The 12,800-nt window shown below is 34.8% G+C and overlaps 1 protein-coding gene across 2 annotated transcripts in view; it reads left to right on the forward strand.

Moving 5' to 3' along the window:
* Nucleotides 1-3,197, forward strand: part of PRR16 (proline rich 16) — a 328,705-nt gene extending 325,508 nt beyond the window's left edge. For both annotated transcript variants that reach the window (XM_043977018.1, XM_043977026.1), the window contains one exon: nucleotides 1,924-3,197. The gene's annotated coding sequence lies outside the window, so the exon portion shown is untranslated. The remainder of the gene's footprint in view (nucleotides 1-1,923) is intronic.
* The last annotated feature ends 9,603 nt before the right edge of the window (nucleotides 3,198-12,800 follow it).

Below are 12,800 nucleotides of genomic sequence, written 5' to 3' on the forward strand. Positions count from 1 at the left end.
TTAAAGAATTTTCAATAATCACTATTGGTGCAAAAGGAGTGAGGTATACCCACAGTGGACAATTCCTCAATCCAAAATCTGTGATTACAGGTGGGAAAGGGAAAACTCTCAATATTTACAGACTGCCCACAAGGATGAAGTGGGAGAAGCCACTTCCTTTGGCAATGTTCCTTGTCTACTTTCTTCTCTTCCAAACTTCCCTGGATCTGTTTTGCTAAAACTTCCCAACTAAGAAGGCACCCTGTATTTTGTTTGTTTGTTTGTTTTGGTTTGGTTTTTTGGTGAGGCAATTGTTTTTAAGTGATTTGCCCAGGGTCACAGAGGTAGTAAGTGTCAAGTGTCTGAGACCAGATTTGAACTCAGGTCCCCCTGAATCTAGGGCCTGCACTTTGTCCACTGTGCCACCTAGCTCCCTGCCCCTTGTATTTTGAATCCATTTATACTTTACAATGGCAAGAAGAGTTTCTGTAGTCACAAAGCTTTCTATGAATGGAACAAACCTCATCAAAGTCTTTCCTCAAGTAAAACCTCAATTAAAAAAAAATGTTTTGGTTTGGAGAAGCCAAAGAGGTTTGGCAAGGAGATCAAAATAATTATTCTATTCAAAAACAAAATTTAAAAACAAAAGTTAGGACTGATAAATATGTATTTATACATCACAATAACTAGCTCTTCCGTACCTCCCTCTTCCCTCCTAAAGATGTACAAATTAATTATAGTGATTAGTATGATTGATTAAATAAAATGACATTTGTGTTTCAATTTACTCCGTTTCACTCTGTTTAACACTCATTAGTCCACAGTAACACTCAACGTAGTTGATTGACCATTTAAAACTAAAGTGATAAAGCATTAGTTAGACTATCATAGTTCAATTTAATGTACTGACCATCATTAATAATATTAATAACATCATTAAATTTCCAAATTACCTAAAGGTAAGCAAACACTGGTATTATATTTATACTAGCAAATCAAGATTTATTCACTATTCTAAATAAGAAGAAGAAGAAGTAGAAGAAGAAGAAAGAGAAGAATTTCTGTATCTCTTTAAGGTTTACAATGTACTTTATGAGTTGTTTTGTTAATACCTAGCAATTAAACATGTCAAAATTTACCAAAAATGTTTTCTATATGTTGTTTCTTTTGAGCCTCATGACAAATTTTTCAAGTTCTCTTCTACATTTAAGAGATGATGAATTATTTGAGAAAAAAGTAACTTGGCCAGTACCATAAAGCTATGTCTTGGAAGCAAAATGTGAGACCAGATCTTCACTCTTGATTTGTGAGAGCTCTGCCATTTACAATGACATATCTCGTAATAAGAAAATATTAATATCTTCTTAATCATGTTTTGGGAAAGTTCACTGCTTAAAAAGCAGTAAGGACTTCTTGTTTAGGTAACTTAGTCTTCGAATGGAATTATTTAAAATTATCAAGTCTCATTATGAGTTTAAGATGCCTTGATAATTTTTCACAATTGAGCAATTTACATAATATATCATAAAATAGACATGGGTTAATAGGATTATGAGCTGAAAGGAGAATAAAGTTCATCTAGTCTAACTATCATTTTGTAGGCAAAAGGTTTATGGCTTTTAAATTATTTTTACTTTAAAAAAGGTAAAGTGACATATTTTTCCTTCAAATGCTGAAAATGTGATTTTGTCCTATATGTTTTTCAATAGACTGCTGGCTTTCAAAATGCTCAAAGTAGAACAATCTGAATACTTCTAGAATTTTTAATGGCCCATGCTATTAAACATGAATTTCTTCATTTCTAATAACATTGTTTCTTTTTTAAATGATACTCAAGAAAGAGATTTCCTTGCTTAACATGACATCTTCTTTCTCTCTCTCTCTCTCTCTCTCTCTCGTTCTCTCTTTCTCTCTCACTCTCTCTCCTTTCTGATATTCTTTTAGGCTTAAAGGAATATCTACTTTTGGAGGCATGTCAGTTAATTATTTTCACATCAGATTCATCACTATGACTTCTTGCCATCTAGAGCAGATTAATGGAACCAAGAACCTGACCCTCCTCAGAGCAGCAAAGCCCTCAGAGATGGAGCACAAGATTTCACTGGAGTAGTCTGCATCCATTCATCTGCCTTGAACCCAATAGCCATGTGCTGAAAGCCCTGAAGAAAAGCCACAGCCTTAAGTTTCATTCACTTGGAAATTATTAGGAAGATAAAACATAGATGAAAAGGACTAAAGCAAATTATCTTAGGAATTATTACACTTGAGGAAACAAAATTTTAGCAATTGGGCCATGATTTTATTTTATTTATTTATTTTTTGGGTGATGGTTGTAGGAGAGGGAGTTATGCCAAGGAGGAAAAAGGATAAAGGAGATACTTCTAGAAAGAATAACTCCCCAAAAAGAAACTTTCAATATATGCCAAATGGAAAGATAGAGCACTTAAGTAACAGCAGTAAAACTTATTGGACAAAGTGAACATTGTCATTTGTGGAGAAAGAAAATTGTTGCCATCCAATGAACAAACTCAAAGCCATAGAGGACCAGCAGTGATGATGTTCAATGCTTGAAAAGATTCTGCATCCAATCCTTCCCACATATTTGAAGAGAGGGTTTGGGAAAAGTCAGCTTTTACCGACTGCATCTCAATGCACTTCTAATGTTTGCACTGTCACTTCCATTCAGGGTAATGATGTGTGCTGGTATTTGCACAGATGGTCTCATGAGATTTTAGACAGCTAAGAAACTGTTTCTTGTAAATGCTCTGAAAAGGGAATACTGAAAAACTGTGAAGAAAACATTCCTTTTTCTTCATAAGGAGGAGAGGACTTACATTCAGTGAAAATGATCCTTTCTTAAATTTGATAAACCACCAACAATAAAAGTTACCCCCAAATTCCATGTGGTCAAATATATTTAAAAAGGATCAATTATTTTTTTAAATGAAAATCATTTTATATCATAACAATAACCAAGAAGTCAAATTCAACGAACTGGACAGTCCATCATTCTTGCAAAACTTGGGTCCCACTTGATAGTAAAACTGAAAATCATTTTTAATATGTATTTGACATATAAAAGTTTTTATAGTCATTTATCTATGCTTCATGGAAAATGTAACAAACAGCATTTTCAGTTTATTTTTCTAAATAAATATGTTGTTTGTATTATTTGCTGTTGCCTATTCAAATTGCTTTTCATTACCTGAAGAATAATTTCCCCATGAAACACATAACAAATCTTTTGTCATGTTAATTCAGAACAACTGACAGACTGAAAACTCAAACACAGTGTGCCAGTAAAATAGGAATACATTTCCACTGAAAGTCTTAAAGGAGAAATGGGATATTTTTAACCATAGGTTTCATTTAGGAGGATGTTTTGTTATTCATGAGAGATGACTACACTCTCTTACCAGGAGATAATAGTCTTATACTGATGACAGACCACTTAAGAAATAGTTTGGGGTCGAGTTCTTATTAGAATTTCAGTTTTCAAAACAATATTCTGAATCCCATGGGTTTTCTGATATGATACAGCACAGGGTGATAAATGGGAAAAAAATGTTGGGCTTCACATACAATTATTGGCTCTTACAATTATATATAATCTACCTAGAGGTCTGTTTACATTTTTCATCACACCTAAAGCCATGATCACAACAGAATGCCTGAACAGTTTTGACTCAGCGATTAAGGCCATTCATTTTAAATCTATAAATATTTATTAAACATTTCTTTTATTTCTGACTTCTCAGACTATTAGTATTTAAACAGTTAATGCCTTCCATAAATTGTGGGAAATTTGAATAAATTTTTCCATAAAAATAGATCATTGGTGTCCTCATTTCCCAAGTAGGAGCCACTAATACTGTGTTCACTTAAATCCTTTAACTTTCTGAAAATTTCCTCGATATTTTTGCAATATCCTATAACATGACCTTAAGAATGAATTCATCATGCATGATTTGATTATTTGAAAACAAAGAACTTATACGTGAAAATAATCCAGCATTTTTATAAGGAATACACATTTCCAGGCCCCGTGGGATCTTGGTTATCAAAGCTGGGAAGCATATAGTCTGGTTCAAATTATTTATGAATACATTTTGATTGCTTTGGGCTATAAATGATTCAGAACCAATGTAGAAGAATCAAAATCCCTCCAAGCATTTGAAACCAGATCAAAGTAACCAATCAAGAACAATAAAACTAATTGTTTATTCATTTTGGGAATATATTAAATGTTACAAAAAACAATTAAACATACAGCCTCTAAAATCCAAGCTTGAAATAAGTAGAATTAATCATTATGTCCTAAGTTAAATATCCATAGTACAAATGCATAGGATATCATGATGGATCTGTTATTTTCTGACTGTTATTCCATATTACTATTTACATTAGATGAGACTGCATAATTTTATAATGCCTTTTCTTACTGAGAATAAGAAAATGTTATTTATCATCATCCCTGGAAGTAAATATCATGAAGTAAAAAGGTTTGTGAAGTTTCATGGAATATAATTCAAAATACAAACTACTTCTTGGGCCTGTGATATTCCTGAAGGTAACCAACTTAATAACTGCCCAATTAAAAAATTAACTTAGGTTTCTCTTTTTATTTGTTTTGTTGTTGTTGTTGTTGTTGTTGTTGAGGCAATTGGAGTTAAGTGACTTGGCTAGGGTCAAACAGCTAGTAAGTCTGAAGTGTCTGAAGCTGGATTTGAACTCAGATCCTCCTGACTCCAGGGCCAGTGCTCTATCCACTGTGCCACCTAGCTGCCCCAACTTAGGTTTCTCTTTAAAGAAAAACAAAAGCATCATGAAGCATATAAACCAAGAAGCAAGGTGACCCTAAAATTAATGGTTTTTTTGGTCTTACAAAATAGGTATTTATACAGTTTGATATCATTTAATTGTGATAAATATGCATCAATGATATAAACTTAATTTTCCTTTGTTTATGTTTTTAATACTGCTTACTTTCTATTTCTACAGTTTCAGAAATCTTCATTTCAAAACATCACTGCCATACCTTTTACTATTTTCATCTTCTTCCTCACTTTACAATTTTTGTCTAGGGATGTGGTGGATGGATTACTGGGCTCTGACTGAGGAAGCACTAAGTTGGTATCATGCCTCAGACACTTTATAGTTATGTGACAAGTCCCTTCACTGCTTTGAGTATTACATTCCCTATCAGAAAAAAAAAATGGAAAAAATAATAGCTCCCACCTCATTGGGTTATTTTGAGGAGCAAGCAAACTGACACATGTAAGGTGCATTGCACACTTTAGAGTACTATTATGTGTTGACTATTATTATTGTACAATTTATTTTTCAAGCAAAAATAAATCACCTTTATTCTCAATAATGGAATTTGCAATTAAGCAGTTTTTCTAATCCAATATCCAAGCAGTCAACCCACAGTTTCATCAGGACATGATATGGGTTCATGAATTAAAATGGTCCTGAATTTTGAAATCAAAGTCTGAAAACAAACCAAAACCTGCTTCTCTTTTTAGGTAAATGTTACACATTGAATTGTTTCTTCTATACTTGGATGAATCTCTTTTCTCATCAATGAAAGTATTCCTCCTACAGATGATATTCCATTCCTAACTTCACATCCTATATGGCTTTTGATCATTGCCTCCTGTAAATTCTCCACAAGAGGATGACCAGAATGTTGAAGGCTTAGTCTCTGTCACTTGATATTCCATGAGTACATATAGCATATGATCTTTCCATGGGCATTACTTTATTTTTAATATATTTCTAATTCCTTTCCTTTTCTGATGATGCATCACTTTGATGCATTCACTTCTTTAAAAAATATGCTCCAAACTGTTAGTTTTCATTGTATAAATGCCTTTATTGCTTTTGGGAAATATTTTGTTAAGGAGGGGGAGGATATACAACACATTCCATTCAAATATTTAGTTATCTTAGCAACTATAAATAGAATAAATGCATATAAGGAGGATATTTCAGTCTTTAATTAAGATGTACATTATATTTGTTTCCTATGGGGTGGGGGCAAAGGAAAGTGATGCTAGTTCTGGATTTTTTTTTTTTAAGTAACATTTAGATATGGCATAAAGCTTGTGAGTCATGTTTTTCAAAATTAAAAAAAAACACATTGGTTTATGACTCGACTCTAGAAATATTTTGTTCATTGCACTTGTCTTTCTAGTTTATGCAATTTAAGAAAAAAATCATTTTGACTATTTAGAAGAAAAGGCTTTTCCCTTATTTGGCATTTCTGTAACCAAGCCAATAGTTCACCCATAGGGACATCCTCCAACTAGACGCACATGATGCAAGTGTTTACAAACTGTAAGGGCTATTTGGGCCAAAAAGGTTTTCTACCTCACCCTTCCCTATATTTTGATTTTACACTTATGTAGAGAGGGTTGTGGAAATGCAGGGATGGGAAGCTGATTTAGCTATTCAGGCACTTTAGATGATCTTAAATTAGTTGAGAAACAAAGGCAAAAAGAAGGGGAAAACCCAAATTAATTCCTAAACTGAAATGCTAACATTGACAATAATATTCAGAGATGCCTATTTCTTTCCAGGCCTTCAGACCAGAAATAAATGCACTCAATAATGATTATAGGTGTTTGCATGGTTTTGAGATATTGACAAGAAAACTATAAATTGACAATTTTATTAAGATAGGTTAGGGTCCATTTGCACAATAGTAAATCAGAACTAGGCCTAGAAGTATTTCATCTGTCAATTTTTTATGATCATATGAAGCCATTGCTGGCTAATTTAACTCAATGCTGAAATAGCTTGATTGTTATTCTAAATTTTCAAATATAACTGACATAGTTTTGGACTCAGAGTTTGCTCTTACAGCTTATCTGAAGAGTTCACAAGTTTCTAACATAATCATGTTTGTATTATTCCTGTATTGGCAATCTGTAGACCAAATCAATATTTTTCTGCATTCTTAAGAATGTAGTGATTTTTTCCTTTGCAAAAATATGGACCTTTGTGTGGTAAGCAACAAATAGAATAAATAGGGATTATAATAATATTGTACTACTAGAGATAAGAATGTATCTTTAGTTGAAATTATTCTGGGTATTAAAAACTATTTGACGCTGGAAAGGAATGGAAAAAAAATCATATGTATAACCTAAATCTTAAAAAATACTTACACCTGAAAAAGTCATACAGTGAAAATAAAACTTTTGGCTTTTTTTCCCCCTAGTCACTTTGATTCTCCATTTCATTTTGTATTTGCGAAAATGTCGGTTGATTGTCTTCTCCCATGCAGCACATATATGATCTTTTAGTAAGAAAACAATAACAACTAAGCACCTCAAATCAATGTGTAGCTTAATGTTGTGTTTTTGTTTTTGTTTTTGTTGTTGTTGTTGTTGTTGTGTTGGATCAGTTGCTTTTTTCTCCCATAGGGAAATGCTTCTCAGTTGTTGGTAGGAAGTGAAGATCAGAAGTGGGAAAGCACAGGAGAACCAAGTGTAAAGAGGTAATAGGTTTGTTTTTTTTTCTCTGAAACATATTATATTACATATACATCATTCATGAAATGATTAAGTTAGAAAAATGTAGATGAAAATTCTACCTTAGGTAACAGAAAAGAGGTGAATATATATTACAGAAGGTAAAACATTTTAATTATGTTCCCAAACTTGGAAAATACAAAGTTTTTGAAACTTTCCAATCTGTGTGTAGTTTCAATAAATGTGAGAACCATGTGGGCATTTTCTTTTAAATATGTCATTAAAAGTCTCTTTCTTTGTGGAATAAAATCAGCATTTTAATAAAACAAATTATCAATTGTAGACTAAAATGTGAGATGTGTTCTTCTTGCAACAATATAAAAATACAATGCTTTTAAGTTTCAAAAACTTCTCTCCCTCTCTTTACCTTCCCCACAAATCTTCTCTTCTTCCCATTGGAAAAAAAAATGAGAAGAGGGAGGTGTGGTGGATAGAGAAGTGATCTTGAAGCCAGGAAGATCTGGGTTTAAATGTGATCCTTTAAATTATACTGAATATGATTCTAAGGAAGTCACTTAACACTCTTAATGCTCTAGGTGTCTCAATATCTCTAATATTAAAGTACAGATAATGCAGAGAAGGTGCTGATCTACATTGGTAGAATGAGTTTCCTCACCTGGGAATTTCCTATGCCAATGAAATCATGGGCCTAATTCCTATCTTTTAATTAATGTTGACTGACTGCAATTATCCAGTTAGATAATAGAGCATCTCTCTCTCTCTCTCTCTCTCTCTCTCTCTCTCTCTCTCTCTCTCTCTCTCTCTCTCTCTCTCTCTCTCTGGTAAGGCAATTAGGGTTAGGTGGTTTCCCCAGGGTCACACAGCTACTAGCTTGTCTAAGTTGGATTTGATCTCAGGTCCTTCTGAATCCAGGGCCACCTGGATTTCATCCATTGCACCACCTAGTTGCCACTGAGCATCTCTTTAAAAAAACAATACACAAAATATTATTTGTGTTTTCAAATGCAGCAAAACCTTGCTATTTTATCATTTAAAAAGTCAGGAGTCTCAAAAAACTGCAAGTGTCCTAAATCTACTGTAATTGCATTGTTGTAAGTAATGTTCAAGAAAGATGTAAATGACTACCTTTATATTTTATGTAAATACCAATAAATTTCTGAATTAAATGGGCTATTTCTTCTAGCAAGGATTGTTTTTCAGGTCTTAAAGATCAGAAAAAGAAAAAAAACCTCTACCCATTCTGCTTGGGGAGGTCACTTGGGATTAGGCACACTTAACAGAGACATGTTAGCTAAAACCCTAGCAAATGTATTTTTTCCCAGCATGTTTGATACCAATTACATACACAGATGCTTCACTGAGTGAAATAATCCTGTTTCATAGTCCAATTTAGAATTCTGAGGAAAAAGCAAAGCCAAGAGGGAAAAGCATGCTTTCACCTTGGATTTGGTAATAGATGGACATTTGATGAGGCAGCTGGTTTATATTTACAAATCTCTCCAAAGAGAACCTGTCTACCAACAGTGACCTGGTTGCTGTCTGAAAAAATGCTGATACTAACATTCTGAGAAAATCAAGAAAAGCAGTCACCTTTACCCTCCTCTCCTTACAGATCATCAATGCTCCTGAACATTAGGGATAATTCTCCCAATTTGGAGACAAGCTTACCCTAGGGATCCTCCATTTTGTCAAAGCAACTTTCACTTTAGATTCTTCATAGTACCTGCCTGCTATATTGGGAAAGTCAGTAGGAGAGTTATATGTGCAATGTACTATTGGTGAAAATTCTTGTGTTTGTCATCTTCTCCCAGAGACCTTACATAGAACTTTATCATGTACTTATCATATAATATTATATATTTGAGTTTAATTCTACTAATATACTATAAACTCCTTAAGGTATCTTGTCTTATTTAAATTGTGTTGCTTGCAGTGCCTAATTCAGTATTCTGCATGAAGCAGATACATTATATAATGTACATTCCCTTGACATTCTGAAAATTCTGTTCCTGTTGTCCCTTAATTTTTCATTCTTTCTATGGGAGTGGATAGTATGCTTCATTATTAGTCCCTTGGGATGGTCTTGGATCATTGTATTGCTGAGAGTAGTTAAGTCATTCACAATTGTTCATTGAACAATACTGCTGTCACTATGCACAATGTCCTTCCAGTTCTGCTCACTTCACTATATATCAGTTCATATGAGTCTTTCCAGATTTTTCTGCGATCCTCCTGTTTGCCATTTCCTATAGCACAATGCCATCCCACTACAATCATATACCACAACTTCTTCAGCCATTCCTCAATTGATGGACCTTCCCTTGATTTCCAATTCTTAGTCACCACAAAGAGTTGCTATAAATATTTGTTGGACAATTTCCCCCCTTTTCTCTTTTTCACATTTACTATTGTTAACTGTTTCCCTCCATCCTATTCCCTTCCCCATGGTATTTACTCTATTATCTATCTTCTTTTACCCTATCCGTCTTCACAGGGGATATGCTTCTGGCTGTCTTCTCCCCCAATTTGCCCTGCCTTCTTTTGCCCCTCTCTCTTTATCCTTTCCCCCTCCTATTTTCCTGCAGGGTTAGAAAGATTACTCCAACCAATTGAGTGTGTATTTTATTCCCTTCTACTGAGGAGACTGAGGTGTTTGAGCTAATTCTGTAGAGTATTAGTATCATTTACTGCCCAAATTAAATAGATTACTCCACCCAATTGGGTGTGTGTTTATTAATCCCTCCTTGAGGCAACTCTGATGAGATTAAGGTCTTTGAGCCTATTCTGATGAGTGTAAACTTCATTTACTGCCCTGCTCCTCCCCCATCTCTTCCCCCACTCCATAATCCCATGCCTGTTTCTTTCATGTGGGATTTCACCCCATGCTACCTCTGCCCTTCCCCCTCCCCCAGTGCCTTCCCCTCATCCCTCAATTTTACCCTAAAGATGTCATCATGGGGCAGCTAGGTGACACAGTGGACAAATCATCACCCCTGGACCAGGGGAATCCCAGCCAAAACCCGGCCTCAGACACACAACAGTCACCCACTGCATAACCCCAGGTATGTCCCCCAACTCCATTTCTTTTTATGGTTCTCTGGGGTCTTGTATTTGAAAGTCAAATTTGCCATTCAGTTCAGGTCTTTTCATCATGAATATCTGAAAGTCCTCTTTTTCATTGAAGTCCCATTTTTTCCTCGGAAAGATTATAATCAATTTTGTTGGATGTGTGATTCTTGGTTGAAATCCGAATTCCTTTACCCTCTGGAATATCATATTCCATGTCTTCCGGTCCTTTAATGTAGAAGCTGCTAGATCTTGTGATATCCCAACTGGGGCTTCAAAGTACTTATATTCTTTCTTTCTGGCAACTTGCAATATCTTCTTCTTGACCTGAGAGCTCTGGAATTTGTGTATAATATTCCTAAGAGTTTGCCTTTTGGAATCTCTTTCAGGAGGTGATTGGTGGATTCTTTCAATTTCTATTTTACCTTCTGCTTCTAGAATATCAGGGCAATTTTCCCTGACAATTTCTTGGAAGATGATGTCTAAGCTCTTTCCTTGATCATGGAGTAGTAGAATCATTCTTTAACCCCATGGATAATAGGGTACAAGTTTCTGTTCTCTGCTGTGTATTCTTCAATTCAGTGACACAGGCTTCCTTGCTCTGCCATGAACAAGACACTCCATCTCTAGCCTCTAGGCATTTTGTTTGTCCCCTCTATCAAAATGTTTTCCCTCCTAATCTCTGTCTCCTGGCTTCCCTGGCTTCCTTCATGTCCCAGCTAAAATTATTCATTCTACAAGAAGACTTTCTTAGTTCTAGTGCCTTCCCTCTGTTATTTCCTATTTATCTTCAATATACCTTGTTTAAACATTTTTGTTGATTGTCTTTCTCATTAGATTGTGGGATATAGTCCTTCAGGACAAGTACTACATTTTGCCATTTTTGTATCCCCAGGGCTCATTGCAGTAGGCACTAAATAATTGCTTATTGACTGACTGACTCAGTTAATTGAGATGAACATTTACTAGCTACAATATAGCAAGTGCTGAGGAAACTATCCCTTAGTCTCCTATCTTTTCTCAGTATATTATTAGTGCCTATCATGGATATCTGCCAGACTTTTAAGGCAGACTAGAATATTTTAAAACCTTTTGGTTTGACTCCAGGGTCACCAGGACTTTTACTTTTATAAGGTGTATCATAATACAGAGGAGTGCTGGAGTTAGCTTTAACCTTGCAAGGGCAAATTGTCAAAAATGCAGTGAGAGAATTTATGTGTCAGAAATAGAGAATTGCTACAAAGGATGGCTTGTTTGTTTTGTTGATTGTGTAGACTTAAGAATGTATTAAAAATGAATATTAAGTTCAAAAGTTTTGAGCATACACACTTACAGAGAGATATACCACACCTGTTAAACATTTACCAGCACACACTTGGCTAAATTCACCCTTTCATTGATCAGCTCCAATAAATGTCTAAAACACAACCCCCACAACAATCCACTATTACCTAGCTCTCTTGCATTCTAAAACCTTCTGCCACTGACCTGAACCACTACACAGACTAACCTTTTGCACCAGATGTTAGCTGTTAAGGACAGTGATAAATATGACCTTGATACCTACAGTGGCTATGCATCACATACTAGGAACCTCTTCCCCACCCCACACATACAGACCTTCAGCATGATCCTGTAACACATTTATGTTGGTAGCAGTTTCTGAATTCTGAACCCACAGCCCTGTGAATAAAAGCCTCCAGATGTCTGGATTTCATTTTTGGTGAGGGAATTTTCAGTATTAAATTCACCTTTTTGGCTGGTTGTATTGAATAATTATTTATTATGAACCAATAGGGGCCTATGATTTCCCTGGAATTGGAATTCTCAGATTAGAAAACTCATGTATTCAATGTACATGTGAGGTAGTGTCGCCCTTTTTAAAAAAATGTATAATCTAAAAAAGTAGCCTGAAGCAAAGAGGTTGAGACTTGCCCAGGGTCACATAGCTAGAATATGATGTAGACAAGACTTGAACTCAGGTCTTCCTAACTTCCAGGCCAGCTCTATATCCACTATATCACTTTACATTTCAATTATAAGAAGCAATTATTATTTACGTCTAACTTATTCCATAGGATATGCACAGGTAATTTTTAAAAGTGAAATGATTATGCTTGTAGTGTACTCTAGTTTGTAGACACTATGGATATAATAGTTTGTCAATGTCATTATATAGGAAGTGTCCCACCACAAACACACACACACACACACACACACACACACACACACACACATTCACACATGCAAAAC

The sequence above is a fragment of the Dromiciops gliroides genome, chromosome 1, assembly GCF_019393635.1.
Source record: "Dromiciops gliroides isolate mDroGli1 chromosome 1, mDroGli1.pri, whole genome shotgun sequence".
In the NCBI taxonomy this organism is placed as follows: Eukaryota; Metazoa; Chordata; class Mammalia; order Microbiotheria; family Microbiotheriidae; genus Dromiciops; species Dromiciops gliroides.